We start from the raw sequence: 20,360 nt of genomic DNA on the forward strand, positions 1-20,360 counted from the left end.
TGCAAATAGTTTTCACCTCTTCTACTCACGTATGTATATGTAACTCACTCATTCGCGGTAAATTCGCCACTTCAAAAAGTTATCCAATAAATGTTGACCATCAAAACAAAAAAGGAAATCTAAATTTTTTTACGCTCCGAGAGAGAAAAAGTGTGTGAAAATAACCAACGTATTTGATATGCTGCAAGTTCGTGCTGCATTTTAAGCAAGCGTTGCATGCAACAATGAAGCATGACGAAGTGGTTAATTTGCACTTTCCGCTAAATTTGTCAGGATGAAACAGAAGACGAAGACAACGCGCAGAGCAGCACCGGAAATGAATAAGGCGTTGAAGCAAAAACAATGCGAAAGTGAGAAGGCAGCGGAAATTTAGCGACCAAAAGTTTAAACAAATGCGGAAATGCAAAAAAAACAACGAAAGAGAGATAATAAGAAGAGGATTGCAGTTACAAAAAACCAAAAAAACAAAAAACAAAAAATAAACAAAATTGCGGGCACAAAAAGTTTCATTCGAAAAAGTTTATGCAGTTTTAGTAAAGCTAAGAACAAAATGAGAGAGAGAGAGCAGTATGAGCGCGAGATAGCGGACTGACAATTGAAATTGACACGTGGAAAAGTAGCACAGGCCAAAAGTGAGGCTTTAGAGAATAGGTGTGTGAGAGACTTAAAGTGACTGTGAAGGGATAAAAGAGCTGCGAAAAAGTGCAAGCGGGTTAAACCGAGCACAAAGCACGACCAACTCGACAGAAACAGTTAAGTCCGAATAAACAAAGTGCCAAAGTATGGCTAGCTGTTGCTTTAGCTTTCGAGCGGCTTTAAGTTTAAGCTGCGCGAAGGTAACAAAGTTTTTAAACTTATACATTTTGTGGCTTTAGAATATACAAAAAACAACAACAACAACGTGCGCCATTTACTTCACCGCAATCATGAAAAAATTCAGTTGTGACGGCTTGAGACGCACGTTCAAATACAATTTTTGTTGCTTTACGCCACTACCTTCTCGGCTGCGTAACTTTTGCTCAACCGCTCACACACCCACTTTCTTTGGCGTTGCCACACTTTTGCACTGCCTCGAAAAGTTTTAATTGCAATTCATTGTCATGCAACAACCGCGTGGCAAGCGGCAGTGCGCTGCTCTTGTTGTTTGTAGGTGTTACTGGAAGACAAAGTTTTCTGCGCTGCCAACGCCGACGCCGACGCCAACGCTAACTACTTGAACAACAAAACTGTCATTTACACTGGTGTCGCCTTGGAGGGCTTTGAATTTTTTATAGCCTCCGAAAAGCGTTTATTTCGCTTTTATTTTATTTATTTTGTGTTTTTGCATGAAAAACGTTTTTTGGCCGCAACTTTCAACGAATTAATATGAAGTGTGAGTTTTTGTGTTGTTCTGTTTTCGAATTGCTGCTTACTTATGGCGGTAAGTGCGCAAATTTAAATTACTTGGAAGCTGAATGTTATAAAGTTTAAATTTTGAGTAATTTGGTGTAAAATAGATTTTTCTGGGCACATACTTTGTGCTTTGATGAAAAAATTTGGCAAAAATTAATGCTTTAATTTTAAAGTACCATATTTTTGTACGAATTATTCTAACATAAACATTATTATGGGTCTCTAAAATGTTAAATTTAAGCCAATAAGTTTACATTTTTTAGAAAAAATTTAAGGAGAAACAAGAAAAAGCTTAATTTTGGCTGCCCTAAAGGTATAACGGTTTTCACAGCTGCATTTTTTAGCGCATAAAAGGGTATAAAAAGATGTTAATATTGATTTTGATGGGCCAGTTTATATGGCAGCTAAATGTTATAGTAGTCCGATCTTCAAATTATATTGAGGTATTATAGCTTTTCTTTGGACAATAACCAATACCAAATTTCGTGAAGATATCTTGCGAAATAAAAAAATTTTCTTTACAAAGACTTGATTTTGATAGGTCAATTTGTATGGCAACTAGATGCAGTAGTGTTCCGATCTGAACAATTTCTTTTGAAATTGTAGCGTTTCTTTTGATAATAATCCGTGCCGAATTTCTTGACGATATCTTGTCAAATGAAAAAGTTTTCCATACAAGGACTTGATTTTTGATCGGTCAGTTTGTATGACAGCTATAGTCCATAGTCGCCCGATCTGAACAATTTCAGTTCAGTTGTATGGCAACTTATGCCGTAGTGGTCCGATTAAAATGATTTGCACGGTGTATATAGCGCTGACTTCAAAACTATAACTAACTTGTCAAATAAAAAAGCTTTCCATACAAAAACACAATTCTGATCGGTCAATTTGCCTTACATTTTATAAGGTGTCCCTCATTTCATTCTAGGTAAAACTCTTAACAAACATGCTTATTAACAATTTATTAGATAAAAATTCGTATATTTGCATACTTCAATATTATTACTTGCTTACGTTCCGCAAAAAAATACCAAATTTTATTTAAAAAGTCTCTCAATTTTCCTCTTCTTTTTTACAAAACATAATTTAAAGCAATTTTTCTATAAATTTTTCGACAAACAACCTGCTTAAGTTCATCCCAACTGCTAATTCGCTGCAACTACTTACTCCCCCGCTGCCTGCTCTTCCTGCATTTCATTTATATTTTATTCCCTTAACCCTTGTGTTGGCAGCATTTATTTTATGTGCTGCACTTTCCACTCATTTGGCTGTGAAAAACACATTAAGACAGCTTAACTGCATTTTACGGTAATCTTCATTGTAATTATGCACCCTTCAAATTGGCTACAACAGAAAAAAGAAGAAGAGTGCAGACAATAAAAAGACTGCTTTGTACGTGCTTCACAGCTGCAAGCAATTAAATTGCAACTAAATAAACTTGCATACAAATATACCGTTATATGTATATACAACTGTGTAAAGCTTAACTTAATTGCTTTATTATTATTTTTTGCCCGAAAAGGGGAAGATTTAATTGCAACTCTCTTTTATGTTGCTATAAGGAAGCTCACTTTAAAGAGTTAGAGGAGTTTAAAGGAAAATGTGGTATAATTTTGGTTTCAAAGATAGTTTTTGTGTTCGATTCGGCATTCCTCTGCTAGCTAACCTTGCAAGCTGCGCTCTTTTCCAAAATTATATGTCTAAAAGCAGCAACAAAGATAGTGAGTTCAATTTGATACAAGAGAGCATGCAGTTAACTCATTAAAGTGCTATAACCGATGTCTTCAGTGCTTCCAAATTTTATTCAACAGATCTTCTACAAGCTTCACCCGTATGAGTATCGAAAAATGAATGCCAAATTACTGTCATAACATGAAAACACCCTGAACTGGGTATATGAAGGCTCTATAAAGTATGCCTGCATACATAAATAATCAGTTTGACGAGCTTGGTTCATTTCACAAGTCTGTCTGCCTGTATATACGCAAAATAGTTCCTAAAATTTTGAGATGTCGATCTGAAATTTTGCACACCTCATTTTCTCTCCAAGAACCGGCTCATTTGTTGGAAGCGCCTATATCGGACCACTATAGCATGAAGCTGTCATACAAACTGAAGAATCGAACTCAAGTCTTTATATGGAAAGCTCTTTCATTTGACGAGATATCTTCAAGAAATTTGGTTTCGACTATTGTCTGTTCCATTAGCGCAATCTCCTAAGAAACTGTTCAGATCGAGTCAATATAGCATGTGGCTGTCATACAAACTGAACGATCGAACTCAAGTTTTTGTATGGAAATTTTTTCTTTTGAAGAAACTTCTTCACTCAAATTCTTCTAAGAAATCTTTTTGTATTTTTGAAGAGTATTATAGCTTCGTTTTTCGTGTTTTCTTGGTATTTTTCAATATTTTTTGACAGAAAAAATAACTTTCTTCGCACTCTTCAATGTACCCACACATTTCATTTATACATTTTTCTTCAATTTCTCTTTTCTAACAAGCCCAATTACCAGGAAAGTCTATTAGTTAATCAAAAACTTCTTTATGACTTGCAATTAGAAAGAATTTATTTCAAATAATATTTGAAAATTGCTTTCTGATCGAACTTTACTTTCGCACCATTTCCTGAGTAAACTCTGCGCCATGCGTTTCCCACTCAAATTGTATTAGAAATTCTCCGTAATAGTAATAGCTGGTGCAATAAGTTTTCTTAATATGCAAATAGCAATTAGATATTTTTCGATTTTACCAGCTGAGTCAATATTCAATACTCACTTCCGAGGAATAGTTCATGGCAAGAGTGCAAACTGATATAAAGGAAATGAAAGCGGTGCGGCGGTTGGTGGAGGCAGGGTTGACACGCTCGACTGAAGTTTGTGCAATGCAGGCAAGCACTACCTTATTGTTTTTATAAACTCGTTTGTATGAGTTTGTGTGTATATGTGTACAGCAGTTGCTTGCCTACATTTTACTTGGTCAGTTGCTGATCCTGCAGCTTTATTAGAAAGTTGCTTACACAATTAAGTGTTGAATGTGAGAAAATCCACTCAGACTTTGTAGATTTAAGTTGATGCGTGTCTACAAGTGTGTATATACGTATGTATGTATGGAAAACCTGCCACATATATATGTATATATAGGTATATGAACACATACATATATTGTTTGTATAAGCTCTAGCTTATTGCTAAGTTGATTCAAAGCATAAAATAACTGTATTTAAATGTGCAAATTAACAACTACAAAGTTTTACAGGTTAAACTAGCTTTAAGGCTGCTTTCAATGGCTTGCCTTCAGCGTGCGCTGTGGCAATCAAGGCGCAATGGTGAGCAACGCAAGCGCCTACAGCCCTTAAAGTTCGAAATAATGCTCAACTACTTACACTACTAGTTTATATGCATATGTGATTTTTTGCTGAAATATTTATATTTTATATTTTGTAGTAATTTGCTTGCCAAGAGAGATTCTCTAAATTTAGAAATGTTTAGATTTAATTGCGGCTTAGCTCAATTAGACTGAAGATTTAATTTCTGGAATATGTAAACCTTTCCTCGTATACAAACTTTAAACTGAGATTTCGTGCATTTAACGGGTGATCCAAGCAGATGTACTTTTTTCAATAGCCCTGAGTACGCTCGACTTTCCCATGCGGCATCGCTTCGCCCTATGGGCTCTTGAAAACTTTCAAGAAAATCCAACGTTTTCGATCCAATATTTGTTCAGGGTTGAGGCTCATTTCTGGTCCAATGGGCTTGTAAACAAAAAAATTGCTGCTGAAGAGATTCAAAAGCTGTCATTTCATCCAAAAGAAACAACGATTTGGTATGGTTTGTGGGCCGATGGTATCATAATTCTTCAAAAATGATGCCGCTGAGAACGTAACCGTCAATGGTGACTGTTATCGCGCCATGATAACTGACTATTTGATGTCTGACATTGAAGTTCATGATCTCGGCGACATTTGGTTTCAACAAGACGACGCCAGATCCCACACATCGCTTCAATCAATGTATTTATTGAGAGAACACTTCGATGAGCAGGTAATTTCACGTTTTGGGCCAGTCGATTAGCCATCAAAATCGTGCGATATCACACCGTTAGACTTTTTCCTATGGGATATGTAAAGTCTAAAATTTCCAGCTTCGATTCAGGGGACATGTCAAGTCGAAAGTCTATGCGGACAATCCCGCTTCGATTCAGGCCTTGGAGCAAAACATCACGCGTGTTACCAGCCGAAATGCTCTAACGAGTCATCGAAAATTGGACTCAATGGATGGACCATCTGAGACGTAGCCGCGACCAACATTTGAAAGAGATAATCTGCAAAAAATAAATGCCGAGGAATGCTCTTTCGAATGCTAATAAGCATTCTCCATAAAGTTTGAAGTTTCCGCGTTTTTCTTTAAACAAAAGTAGAAAACCTCTGAAATGGATCACCCTTTATTATTTTGTTTTCATTTCGTACTCTGAAAAATAGATTCTAAGACACCTCAAAAAAAGTTTTACTAAGTACATATGAGCTCTTAATTATAATCGGAAGGTCTTCCACCTTACCAATTTCTATTCTTTTTTCCTACTATCAGTTAGAAAATTTCAAATCTCGCTTCCAACGATTAAAAAAATAACTCGTTTCATAGATTTTGTAGCAAATTAATTGCTCAACAAAGTAGTCTCTTACGATGAACCGTTTAAAAGATTGTCTAAAATCTATTTTTTAGAGAACCAAGCGAAAAAAGTAATTATTTTAGGCACACCCTAATCTATACATATATGACAAAAAGTTTGTATATTGAAACTAAATTGCCCGAAAAATTTACAACATAACGCACGCACGCACATGCCACACTGGGTGCAGTGTCACTTGCAGCATTTGCGTTGACCCAGAATGCCGAATACCACGCCTTACGCCTTATGCGCTTATAATGAAAATAAATGACCACAGTCCTACAAAAAGGAGGGCCAGGCGTGCACAACAACAAATAAAACACTTATAAGCGAGAAACAACAAAAGCACTTATAAGCCAAAAACAATAAAAGAATCCTTAAAAAGCAACAACAATAACAACACCTATAAACCTACAACAACCAAGTATGCACAACAACAGCGGTTATTTACTCCTATAATTACAGTACTACCAACAGAAGTGGCCATTAAACGTCGGAGGAGACAATTAACGCAACAACAATTGCAACAAACTGCAAATGCAACTGCAAGCGCAACTGCTGCAGTTCAAGAATATTGCAATTGAATTACTGTCATTTGGAGAAATGGCGTGGCACACTCGAAATCGAAGAGTTACGACTGCAACAGGCCATTTCTGCCAGGGACACGCCCGAGCGTATGTAGCGTGGCATTTTAAAGCGTGACTGTTAAATTTCAAAAGGCTGTAAGGAAATTTATGTGTGCTGCAGATAATAATTTAGCACAAAAGGAAGGATTAGGGAGGGTTAATGCAAGTCGTCGTAGTTGAGGAAGTCTTGGTTATTGATATTAATGACAGAAAAGCAAAAAACTAGAGAAACAAAAGAAAATAAAATTAAGCAAATAGTATGGTTTCCATATAATTTTATTATATACATACATATTTTACATTTTTCATATTTTTTCTTTAATAAAGAAGAAGGGTACGTATATTAAGGGGTTATATGTATGCACTTGCAAAGGAGAAAAAATTGTGTCTTTTTTATAATTTTTTTCTTAGACACATTTTAATTAATAAAACGTTAAAAATAATGTGCAATTACAGGATTTAATGCATTTTAATGTACAGCGATACATTTTAGAAAATTTTGCATCTCCTAGACCCCGTAGTCAGTCTCCAGAAGCACCGCCGAAAAAGGTGTCTGCGTAATATTTTTCTGCTTAAAATTATCTTCGAACCAAAAAATCCCGACCAAAAAAATAATATTAATAAAGATGAAGTTAATGATCGAAGAACTAGTGACAATTTAAATTTTTGACAAAAGAAAAAGTAGCGAAGGTAGTGAACGAGGGTAAGATGAAATATCTCCCGGCATCAAACAAACAGTCGTCACACTCGCGTCTTGGCTCACACGTCACAGTTGATAATCATAATCGAAGTCGTAGATAATTTCGTCTATCTTGGAACCAGTATTAGCACCAACAACAACGTCAATCTCGAAAACCAACACAGAATAGCTCTTGCCAACAGGTGCTACTTCGGACTGGGTAGGCAATTGAGAAGTAAAGTCCTCTCGACGAATAAAGACCAAACTCTACAAGTCACTCATCATCCCCGTTCTGCTATACGCATATTGTGCAGAGGCATGAACGATGACAAATCTGATGAGTATTTACATTTTCACTGACAGTTCAAAGTTCTTTGTGCAACAGAAAGAATTAGAGCGGGCTACTTATGTGGCAATCCGTACACAGAAGACAGCTTCAAAGGAAATTACTGCATTTCAGTCTTTCAGGTCGAAATTGATGGCTTAACAAAAGGTGGACTTCTGCTTCAAACAGCAAGTTCATAAACATTCAAGTGGATAGAAAAGCGGCAATTAAGGCTATCCATAGCGTTAATACTAAGTCTCATTGCTGTAGGTTATATAAATAGCCAAAAAGCAGAATAATTTGAGTCTCAATAGGTAACTTGGTTAACATCGTTTGGGTACCCGATCATATAGGAATAGAAGGAAATGAAAAAGCAGACGAGCCGGCCCGCTCAAGGGCAGCTGGAGACACAATTCCTCCAAGCGGCCCCAAGTCATTTAGCTTTTTCAACTGTTGTTTGAAGCAAGTAACACTTCAGGTCTTGGAACCTAATATTATACAGCTTTTTTGCTTTTCCAAGAAGCTGGTAGTGAAGTGGCAACACAGGGCATACCACAAAGTTACTTTGGGACTGTGTTGGCGATGGAAAGATCAAAAAGAAAAAGAAGAACTACTAAGTCACAGGGCACCTAGCCTTAAGATCCCACCCTCAGCAAATGGGAAGAGTGAATTCAGAGCATGCGCTGAAGATGGTGAGACAATAGAACATTATTTATGCGAATATCCAGCCTACATGTGGATGAGACGAGACATTTGCCACGTCTCCCAATGCTCCAACATAAGAGACATTGGACAGCAGGGGTGGAAAAAAATCTAATTTTTGCCAAATCCACTGTGTTGATGAATAAGGCTCAATTTGATTACCACACAGGAGCACAATGGACCTAATGATCGCCTAAATGCGGCCGCCTGCGGTCTGGTGCTTATGCGACTCCCTTTTAAACCAACCAATTTCTTAAACAAAATTCGTTTCATAATAATATCTATTTGACTCAATATTATCATTAAATTTATTGATTTTCGTTACTCAATTGAAATATAATTTTTCACTCTTAAGCTCAAATGTTGCACATTTAAAAGCACTCAAATAAAATTAAAATAAAAACAATAATATGAGTACACAGTTATGCATTTATCATATGCAATTTGACCCAGAAATATCCATCATCATCAACAAATATTTACTTTGCCGAGTTATTATTGCCTACTGCCATGCCATGCCCTACATCAATTTCTCAATTTCCCGGCGCGTATCGAATGAAGTGACATTTAAAAATAGCGATGACCGCATCGAAAAAGTAGCCGAAAATTGTTATGTGAATGCAAGTGTGCACAGTGATATGTGTAAAAACACATTTTCAATAATAAAAAATTCAATAAACTTGATTAACTTAAACAGCAATGTCGTTCAAGCGCCGCTACTTGCGCAACAATGAAGAAAAATTCGTTTTTAATACAAAATTCTTGACGTGCTTTTGCGCTTATTGATATTCAATAAATTTCGGTTATTTATTATTAATATTTTTAGTTTTTGTTGTTGTTTTTCCTGCATATTTTATCAGCTGTTGCGAGTACCTTGTACCCTATTTGCACGCCACCAATTGACTGACCGCGCTCCACACAAATTATTATAGTTTTTTAACTAGCCTCTTTGGAATTGTTGACAAATAATGTTCATTCGACAAATAATTGAACTGTGCTGCTTATTGGGCGCTTTCATTTCGCTATTAAGTGGTTTTTTGCGACTGACTGCAATTGATAGCGACGGCCTCGCATGCGTTCGAAATGTAGAGCAGTCAATGTAGTCCATTAAAGTGAGTGCCACAAATTGCTAATTTATTTAAAAAAGAAAGTATATGCGCTTAATTATATTAGTAAATTAAATTTTTGTTGGACTGAAAATTTAAAAATTCAAAAAAGTGCTTTGAAATGTGCTGAAGCTCTGATTTTGCGAATTTGGGGCAAATTTATGAGCGTACAAAGTCCAAGATATCAAGAGCGCTTGAATAATTAAATGGATCGAATAATTTTCATCATTTAATATGGCTATAGGCAATACTGTACAGCTTTTTTCTTTTGTTACGAAGTAAAAGGTGAAGTAGCTACACATCAGAAGTGGTGATGATATACATACATATGTAGTTTGTTTAGTCAGATGATATTCATTTGATTAGTCAGATAATGATCGCATGATCTGTCAAATGATGTTTACTTGATCAGTTAGAAAATGATCGTTTGAACAGTCAGATAACGATTGTTCGATCTTCTATTACTTTATCAAAAAAATATCGTTTGATCTGATAGATTATGTCCACTTGACCAATTAAATGGTGATCACTTCATCAGTCGTTTGATCAACTCAGTTCAGTGTTAACCTCTTGATCAATCAGATGATGATCGTTTGATCAGTCACATGGTGAATGTCTGGTCAGTTAGAAAAGGAAACTTCTTGTTTCGCTACGAACTAAGAGGTGAAATAGATCCACATCAGAAGTTAGGTAATGATGGTTTGTTTAATCAGATGATATTCATTTGATTGGTCAAATAATGATCACTTGATCGGTCAGAAAATGATCGTTTCACCAGACAAGTAATGATTGTTTGATCATCTATTACTTTATCAGAAGAACTATCACCAATTAGGTGGTGTTCACTTTATCAAACAAAAGATAGTAATTTGATCAGTTAAATGTTGACCACTTGATCAGTAAGATGATGGTCGTTTCGTCCGTCACATAATGATTCTCTGATCAGTTAATTAAAGAGACAAATGTTGATCATTTGATCAGTCAGATGGTGATGGTCTGAACGGTTAGATAATGTTTATTAGACCAATATTAATTTGATCAGTCAGGATGATGATTATTAGTCACATAATGTTTTTTGAAACAGTCAAATGAAGTATACTTGATAATACTTGATCGTTTACTTAATTTTTTATAACTTTATTATCGACATTTTTTTCAAATTTGTAATGTATTCCAAACTCGTATTCAAAGTGATCTAATGGCCTTAGTATACATGTATATATACGATTAGATACTCCACTAAATAATATTATAAACGGGGCATACCATCCTGATGAAAAAATTCAGGATTTATTGATGCAAATTAATTTTTCTTTTGCAAAGTACTCTCCACCGTCTGAAACACACTTATATCAAGACTGGCTTAAATATTTGGAAGTTTTTTATGCTCCAGAGTTCGGTCTATCTTTCGGTGCTACCTTCCATTTTTCCATTATTTCCTCTCGATTATTAAAACGCGTTTCTCTCAAAGAAAGATCGAGGATAGAAGACACGTACACGCATAAAAAGCCATATCAGGGAACTGTGAGAGGAACACCATGACCATTCTCGAGGCTTTCTGCTCAAAGTAGTATCAGATACATAACCAAAGTCTAATGATACTTCAAATTCTCTTCGAGCATTCCAACAGTCTGTATCAAGACTTTATACTCATTCTCATTGAATTTTATTTTTATATAGCATTTCAGCTGCACATTTCAGAGTCGATGAGGAAAATTTCTCCGAAATGGCTGGATCGATTGACTTGAAAGCGTCACACGACCTTCCCAGCTATATTTGTCAAAAAGTATATATATTTACAATGTATTTTTTTTGACTTGCAATTGGATGCAACCGCTTGATAATAAGTCGATTCTTTGCAGCAGAAAGCAGTATTTTAAGAGAATTCCTCATTATTATCTGAATTTTTTTTTTGCAATATGAAAAGTTTTATCAATATATAATATACATAGTAATAGAACTTTGAAGCTAAGATTAACTTTCTATTGGTGGGATGAGCTTACAAAGTGTCAAAAGTCTACGAGTTGAGCTGGTGGCACCGGCAATTTGGCGTTCTTGGTATAACTAGATAATGTGTGAGCTGCTTCTAACTTATCATTCCACTGGTATATACTGCAATTAGTAGCAGCTGCAAGGTTTTTATCCAAAAAGTCATAATTTTATAAAACATTTTTCACTGATTTTCCTACAAATTTAAGAGGAAAATTAATCCCCACAATTTGAAAGAAGCTAATTCACTATTTTTCAAAGATATTCACATTAGTGGTGCAACAAAAATGTTCCTTATTATCTGCTTCATTTTTAATTCTTTACATAAATCATATGCACTGCATACCTGTATTAAATTCACTAGTGTGCTGCAGGTCGTATGAGCAACCTATCCTTCGCAACTCTGTCTTGTGTTTCCTCGCATGCAGTGTTTTTATACCCTGTACAGGGCATATTGAGTTTGGCACGAGTTTTGTAACACCCAGAAGGAAACGTCGAAAATCTTATAAAGTATATATATAAATGATCACTTAAGGCACTGAGCTGATTTAGTCATGTCCCTACGTCTTTATATATGTGAACTAGGCCCTCAGTTTTGGAGATATCGATCTGAAATTTAACACATGCCATTTTTTCGACAACATGCCATTCGTTTGAAACGCTAACATCGCCAAACTATATATATATAGCTGCCATACAAACTGAACAATCGAAATCAAGTGCTTGTATGGAAAACTTATTTAGTTACCGAGATATATGCAAGAAATTTCGCAAAGAGCAATACTTTAGGCATCACTTTAATCTCCTAAGAAATTGTTCAGATCGGATCACTATAGCATATAGCTGCCATACAAACTGAGCGTTCTGAATCAAGTGCTTAAATGAAACACTTTTTCATTTGAAAAGGTATCTTTACGAAATTTGGCATAGATTATTATCCAAGCCATCGCTACAACCTCTGAAAAAATTGTTCAGATCGAACCACTATAGCATATAGTTGCCATACAAAATGATCGATTAAACTCAAGTCTTTTTGTGAAAAACATTTTATTTGACGAGATATCTGCACCAAATTTGGCATGGGTTATTGTCCAAAGCGGTGGTACAATCCCCGAAGAAATTGTTAAGATCGGACCACTATATCACATAGCTGCCATACAAAGTGAACGTTCGGAACCAAGTGCTTGTATGAAATCTTTTGTATTTGTGCAGGGTATTACAGCTCCAGCGTAGCCGAAGTTAACATTTATGCTTTTTATACTTAATACGCTGCAAACTTGTATAATATTTCGATTAAAATACTATGCTTAACTCTTAAAGCGTCTTACGGCGGAAGTTTTAAAGGCGTTGCTTGCTGTGCATTTATTAAACACATTCTTACACACAGGATACACACACATATGCGGCAATGTTGCTGTTTTCCAGAAGGTCGAATTAATTTTTTTAAAGCAGCTGCTTATATAGTGTTGCATATATACCGTTATACCCTTATATCATTATATACTTATATGCTTATGCTCATATATCTCTACTATATACGCTTGTATGTATACGTGCGCAAAATAAACAGTAAATACGCCTGACTGCATATGTTTGTGTGTGTATGTGTAAATAAGGATGTGCGCTGCACTTTATTTATTTTGCGCATATTCTTCTCATATCCTGCTTGCCTACATCCGGTTTCCTTCCATTTCTGCTTTGTTGCTTTTGCAAGCGCTGTTGTTGTACTTATAATATGCGCATCGAGCTGTTTGTTTCATTTGCTGCTTGATTGCTGCCGTTCATAATAACTACGCTGCTCGCCGCGCTGCTGCCTCGGCATGTTTTACGCTGCCGTTGCATATTGTGTTGCATACACCGCCGTCGTGGCATGCGTTGGTTCAGCGCGCTCGCTCAAATTCTGCTTCTTCGTTGCCTTATAAGCGCTTGACTACTTAATGTGATTGTCCATTGCGTCGTCGTTAGTTTTGCCATACTCTCGCTCTGGGCATTGACTTTTTGTGGCATCTCTGTTGTTGCATCACATTGGCATGCACTGCAAGTCAACATTCTGTCGGCGCGCCTATAATATTTGCATTTTTCGTATTTCTTTATCTTTTTCATTTTCTTTCTGCTGCTGCACGTTTCATATTGTTCTGCCGCTTTGCTTGCGTTGCTTGATATTTTTGCTGCGGCGGTTGTTAAATAAATAACGGTGCATACATAATTTATGCCTCACTACTTGCTTGCTTGCCGCTTGCAACGTCGTCTTATTGCTTGTAGCAACTGTCAGTCTACATTTATTGCATGCGTTCGAGTTGCTTATCCTTTAATTTCGCATGCATGCGAGGCATATCCTGTTTGCTCAGCCCTTTACTTCCTTTATTTTGTATGCATGCTTCTTTTTTCTATCTGTGCGTGCATTCGATTTTCTGTTTGCTCTGCATTTATAATTGTTCAGATAGGTATATAGGTATATACATACATTGCTGATGCTTGTGTTATACTTTATTTCTGCGTACGCCTAAAGCTAGGCGAAATTTAAAGCTGACTGTGATTTTTGTAACTTATGTAATGCAGCTTGCGAGCTTGGAACTACCAGCATTTTAGCTATGAATCGTACAGTTATATAATGGAAAAGCAACTACAAGCATCAGTAATTCTGCGTACCGTAAAAATATTAAGCACTTGGAGGTTAGGTATCGAAAAGAGTATACTAAAAGCAACTATATGCCTAAAAGTGGCCAGCAAGCGCTTCTGGCCCAGTCACAACTTGAGTCCTTGGTATAAACTACCAACAAATTTATATAACAGATCCATACTTTGTAGTGAATGGCCCTATATACTTATTTAAACCACATGAAGACGTTAGTTAGAGGCATGGAACCAAATGGATCACCTGGAGCACACTCAGGGCTTTTATTATCACCGTCAATATAGCTGAGTGTCTTCCAAACTCCAGGTATTTATACACATATGACATATATTCTTGCTGAAGTTATAGCTTATGGACTAACATTGGTTTTCTTGCACGGTATAAAATATAATACGTATAACAAACTTGTTTACACTAAAAGCGGATTATCAAATCTATACATAGAAAAAAGGTACCAAATAAACTCAGAGTTACTTAAACACCATTTTCTTTTTGGTGTTTTGCACTAAAGGCGTGTTGTGAAATCTATACGAAATCTATACTTAGAAAAGGAGTTTACAAGTTAACTCAGAGTTTCTTAAACACCACTTTCTGTTTGGTGTTTATTGTAGATGACCATGTTTTGTATTAAAACCCGGTATCCAAATATATACATAGAAAAAAGGTACATAATAAACTCTCGAGTTTCATATACACCATATTCTGTTGGGTGTCTATTGGTTTCAAAATATCAAATAAACTCATATTTTCGTAAACACTACTATGTAACAGCAAACTCTTCAAAAAAGTCTCAGAGTTTCCTCTTAAACACCTACATATAAAGTATACTATATTTATACTATAAGTAGTACGCTAGTAAACTCATCAAAGAAAACTCAGGGTTTAACAAACAGTTCCTTGGCACTATTGAGGAACCAAAAACACTATAGATTTTCATAAACTCTTCTATGGAGCTAACACACTATATATGACAAACTCTTCAAATGAAACTCAGAGATTCATATAATGAAACTATACAACAAACTCTTCATAAAAGTGAGAGTTTCCTAAAACGTCTATAAAAGTAATGAAGTAAACTCTACAAAAAAGTCATAGTTTCATAAACACGTCTATAAAACTATACAGTAAATTCTTCAAAGAAAACTATAGACTTGCTTAAACACTTTTATATGAATTATACAGTAAACATTTCAAAGAAGGCTCTGTGCTTCATGAACACTCTTTTGGAAGTATTCAATAAACTTTTCAAAAACAAAAAAAGCTTTAAAAAAACCAAAAAAAAAAAGCTTTACATTTTCATAAACCCTTCCACGGAACTATACATAGAGCTCTTCAAAGAAGTCATAGCATAAATACTCCTTTGGAATTAAACAGTTAACTCTTCTAAAAAATTTGAGTTTCATAAACACTTCTATGGAAGTTTACAGTAAACTCTTCAAATAAAGTCTGTGTTTCAGATATACTTTTGTGGAACTTTACATTAAACGCTTCAAAATAAAATCTGAGTTTCATAAATAATTCTTTGGAACTTTAGAGTTAACTATTCAAGAAAAGTCAGACCTTAAGAAATACATCTGCGGAGCTTTACAGTAAACTCTTCAGCGAAAGTCAGAGTTTCATACATATTCCCATAGAACTATACAGTAAAGTCTTCAAAGAGTACTATTTAACACCTTACAGAACACGTTTCAAGAAAGACTCAGCATTTTATAAACATTTATATGGAACTATAATGTAACGAAAAAAACTGAGTTTGACATACATAATGCCATAATGCGGAACTGTAAAGTAAACTCGGTGCCTCATAAACCCCGCTCTGCAACCCTGAAAGAAAATTTTTCAAAGAAAACATAAAATTTCATAAACTATAAAAAAAGTTTATCAAAGCAATAAACTATAGAAATAAATGAAATATTATTATGAAATAAACTCTTCGAAGCAAACTTCGAGTTTCTTAAACACTCCTCTCTATTAAAATTATACAGTAAACTCCAATATGTAAACTCGAGTTTATAACGCAAAGTTCTCTTTAAATTTTTTTTTTTTTTTTCGTTTCTGTTTTAAGTTTTGCAGTCGCTTATTTACTCAATTCTTATGCAATCAATCATCAATCATTCGAAGGAGTTAATTACGCACACACGCATCAATATATCCACAACACATGTCTGTACATGTATTTACATGCATTACACATTTGTTTGCGGTTTGTCAGCATGAAAGTCAGCTTTTCTCATTCCCTTTCCGCCGCTTTCACACTGAAGCAAGGTCATTAATTTGCCAACAGGGCTGCAGACAAAAAGTGGCCCATCCACGTTGTGCGAGTGAGTTAATTGGTTTAAGTTGAAGTATTAAGGAAATGATTGACATTTTCAGTGATTGACAGGCCGGGTGAGCAATGACGAATGCATATGTGTGTATGTGTCGGCTTGCAGCATTGCGGTTTACACAGCTAATTATTGATTTACTTTAAAAATTGCGCACAGTGATGTTTCCTACTGAGAATTCTTTTGTTGCATGAGAGCGGAAAAATGAAAAAAGTAGGCGCTTGCGTTCATTATTTAAGGTAGATTCTTGTATTCGTAGTAATGTGTATATCTTATAGAAGAGAAGTATGTAAAAAATTATATAAGCGTGACTGTATTGTAATTCAATTATGCTCTTTAATTGCAATATTCTTTTAATGCACTTCCATTCTTCATTCGCAATTTTTATTTTTTGACATACGGTGGATTGAGTGTACCGTTGTTTTTCATTTATGCATTTTTGGCTTGAAGCACATGCATTACATGAGCTATCGCAGTTTTTTCCAGACATTTCTGCTGTCCTTTGCTTTAAAATATCAGCATATTGGTTTGAATTTAAATAATATTTTCATGGTATGAAAATATGAGTAAATTAACGGTTACAAACCAGATCTGTAATAAGCTAAAAATAGTTTAAAGAGAACTTCGCTATTTCTACAGCTATAATCGCAGCTTTCTGGATATTCACTTTTCGAAACCTGAATATTTGTAGCAGCTCGTTTTTATAGGTTAAAAACTTACTTAGATATATATGTATATATATATTATATATAAATTTTGACGATGCACACTTCGAAAAGACACTAATTTCCTTCACATATTTTTCTTTCTTATACTTTTTAAACAAAATAACCAGTTATTATTCAGCGCTTTAAGCTTTAAACCAGAAATTTTGTAAACCAAACGGCTATTATTACAAAGTTAACTTTTTGCAAACATTTCCAATCTCATCCCAAACATAATTCCACATTCTATGCAGAATAACTAGCAATTCTTTTGTGCGATAAACATCGCTTTTCGATTATTAAATTTTTCAATGGTAAAAAATCCAACGCATTAATGCTTTTAAGGGCTTCCGCTCTATTGTGGCAGAGCAATAGAAACTGTATTGAAAAGCAGAAATGCATTAAAAAGGAACAAAAAACTATATAAACATGTCTGCTTGAGAAATACGTGACCAGCACGTGCCTCGCTTTAGCTTTGCAGCTTAACACATACCCGACAATTTGCTGGCTAAGGATAATGACACAAAAAGGGAATTATACAAGTATAACTGAAATTCATGCATTTGCCGACGATTTAATGCGCTTATACATATGTATGTACAAGAGAGTATATGACTGGACTCACTTGACCCAGTAGGGTAGAGAGAATTTTACTAAGATGAAATTGCGAGAGAGAATAGACGGATTGAAAAATCAGTCAGATGCGTCTGAACAGACAAACGTCTAATTTTTTTTTTTTTAATTTTATTAAAAAAATTAAACAACAAAACAAAAAAATATTTAATTAAAAAAATTATAATTTTAATTATATATGTAGTCATTTAAATAGCTTTTATATATTTTTATAATTAAAATTTTCCTAATAGAACAAAATTAAAATAAAAAAATGGACTTTCTTTTTTTTTTAATAAAAATACGTATTTAAAAAAATAAAAATGAATTAAACAAAAAATAATAAAAAAATTATTTCAATTATTATTTTAGTTTTATCTTTTAAATTATAATTATACTTTGTTTTTACATTTTTAATAATTACATTTTTTTTATAAAACAAAATTTAAAAAAATTTATATTGAAATTTTTTTAAATAAAAATAAGAAATAAAAAAAATTAGACGAAAAATAATTTAAAAATTTTTAAATAAGAAAAAAAATATTTCAATTATTATTTTAGTTTTATCTTTTTAATTATAATTATACTTAGTTTTACATTTTTAATAATTAAATTTTTTTATATAAAAATAAGAATTAAAAAAACATTAAACCAAAAAAATTTTCTTATAATATTTTTTTTAATTTTTGTATAATTTTCTTTTTATAAATTAAATTAAATAAATAATTTTTAAAAAAAAAGCAATATTTTTAAAAAAATATACAAAAAACAAAAAATATAATATGTAAACATACAAAAACAGAAAAATACCCGGGGTGACATATACTTTTTTACATAATGTATTTTTTTTAAATAAAAAAATATAATTTTAACTTTTTTATAATTAATTTTTTTTTCAATTTAAGATAAGAATTAAAACTATAAAAAAATAAAAATATAAATAATTAGTAAAACAAAATTAAAAAAAAAATAATAATTTCCCAATTTTTTTAAATTTAAGACAAGAATTAAAAAAAATTAACCAAAAAACAAAAAAAAAATTATTAAAAATGTTTTCAATAAAAAAAAAAATACAATTTTAATTATAATATTATTTTTTTTTTGTAATCTTTTTATAATTAAACATTTTTTAATAAAACAAAATTAATCTAAGAAATAAATTTTTCAAACAAAAATAAGAATCAAAAATATTAAAACATAAAATTTTAATTATAAAAACTATACAAAAAAACTAAAAAAAAAAATTAAACGACAAAAGTTTTTAAAAAATATTAAAAAAATCAAGTTAAAAAAATTAAAAAACAATTTAAATAAGTTAAAAATTAAAAAAAGTTTACAAAAAACAATTAAAAACTTTTTTTAATAAAAAAATGTATAATTTTAAATTTTCTAAACCCACTAAAATTCTTATTTTTATTTTTTTTTTTTTTTTTTGAAAACCCAAAATGCATACTAAAAATTTCCTCCTCAGGCCACCTTTTATTTCATCAAACCTCTATCCACACATACCTCCGCAATACGTACCACGATCAAAAGCATACAACCTTCATACTTTATCGCATATTTTAAGCTACGCAGTCTCTTGAAGTTCTCACCCACCCACAAAAAGGCCTAATACGCATTTGAGCTCGTTAAATTAAATACGACGTGACTGACATACGAAATTTCGTGCTAGTTGCCTTTTTATTACTTACTAATTTCTAGTAGTCAAAGAAACACTCTTGTTTTGTACTATTCACGCACATCTTCCTTTCTACGACGCACTTTCATAACCGTCTTGCTTCATTTGCGCCGCCCTTCGAGTGCTGTTCCCCCTTTAACCCCCCTTAAGTGGGTCTCATGTGCGTGCTCATATTAACAAATTTGCTTGTGAATAAAATGGCATGCAGCACCATAAAAGCATGCCATTTGGTTGTTGAAGCCAGGAAGTTGAGGTATTTTGCCTGTAATGTACATTTGGCAACCTTGAATGAGGGCTGGCCTTTGGTGTGTCCTAGGTTCGTTGGCATATACAGCGGACGCGTAAAGTTTAAAAGCCTTTTGGCTTAAATACGGTCTTTTTGTCTTTTCATTTGAAAGCTTTGCATCAAGGGAGGTGCAAATGCGTCAAACCTTTAGTGGAGTGCTATGAACATGTGACCATCGTTAAGTGACAGGCTTCAATTCTTGTATGTTTTTCGGTTTTGTACTAGATTTGCTGTGCTTAAGAGAATTAAAGCTTTAAAAGTCGATATAGTTATAGAACAACAATAAAAAAGTGCTAAGACGTTGAAAAGTCTTCTTAGTTGACAGAAATTTTTGATAGTTTCCCATTGGATCAAGCCAACTATACATCACCATACTGCTATTTTATCTAAAACGACTGCTGACATTGCCTTTTCTGCCGTTGTCAACACCTTGGATGTTTCCGTCTCTCTGTTTTTATTTTCTAGGTTACAAAGACCTTAGCGATGTCTAAAGATTTCCCTTTGAAACTTCCTAAACTTATAAAGAGAGATTTGATCCAATGCTTGAGCGCCAGATGTCAATGGAAATCCAACTCGGTCATATTCCGATGTGAGCGAGGTACCCTCTCTGGCTAGCTCATCGGCTTTGCAGTAG

General features: G+C 33.8%; 1 protein-coding gene and 1 long non-coding RNA gene across 9 annotated transcripts in view; one reads left to right on the forward strand and one right to left on the reverse strand.

Annotated features, from left to right (window-relative positions):
- Positions 1-20,360, forward strand: part of LOC126763090 (uncharacterized) — a 281,618-nt gene that overhangs the window by 225,213 nt on the left and 36,045 nt on the right. The window lies entirely within an intron of this gene.
- The window catches only part of LOC126763096 (uncharacterized), a 175,850-nt gene that overhangs the window by 101,072 nt on the left and 54,418 nt on the right, over positions 1-20,360 (reverse strand). The gene's annotated exons all lie outside the window — the stretch shown is intronic.

Source organism: Bactrocera neohumeralis, chromosome 6, assembly GCF_024586455.1.
Source record: "Bactrocera neohumeralis isolate Rockhampton chromosome 6, APGP_CSIRO_Bneo_wtdbg2-racon-allhic-juicebox.fasta_v2, whole genome shotgun sequence".
Lineage (NCBI taxonomy): Eukaryota > Metazoa > Arthropoda > Insecta > Diptera > Tephritidae > Bactrocera > Bactrocera neohumeralis.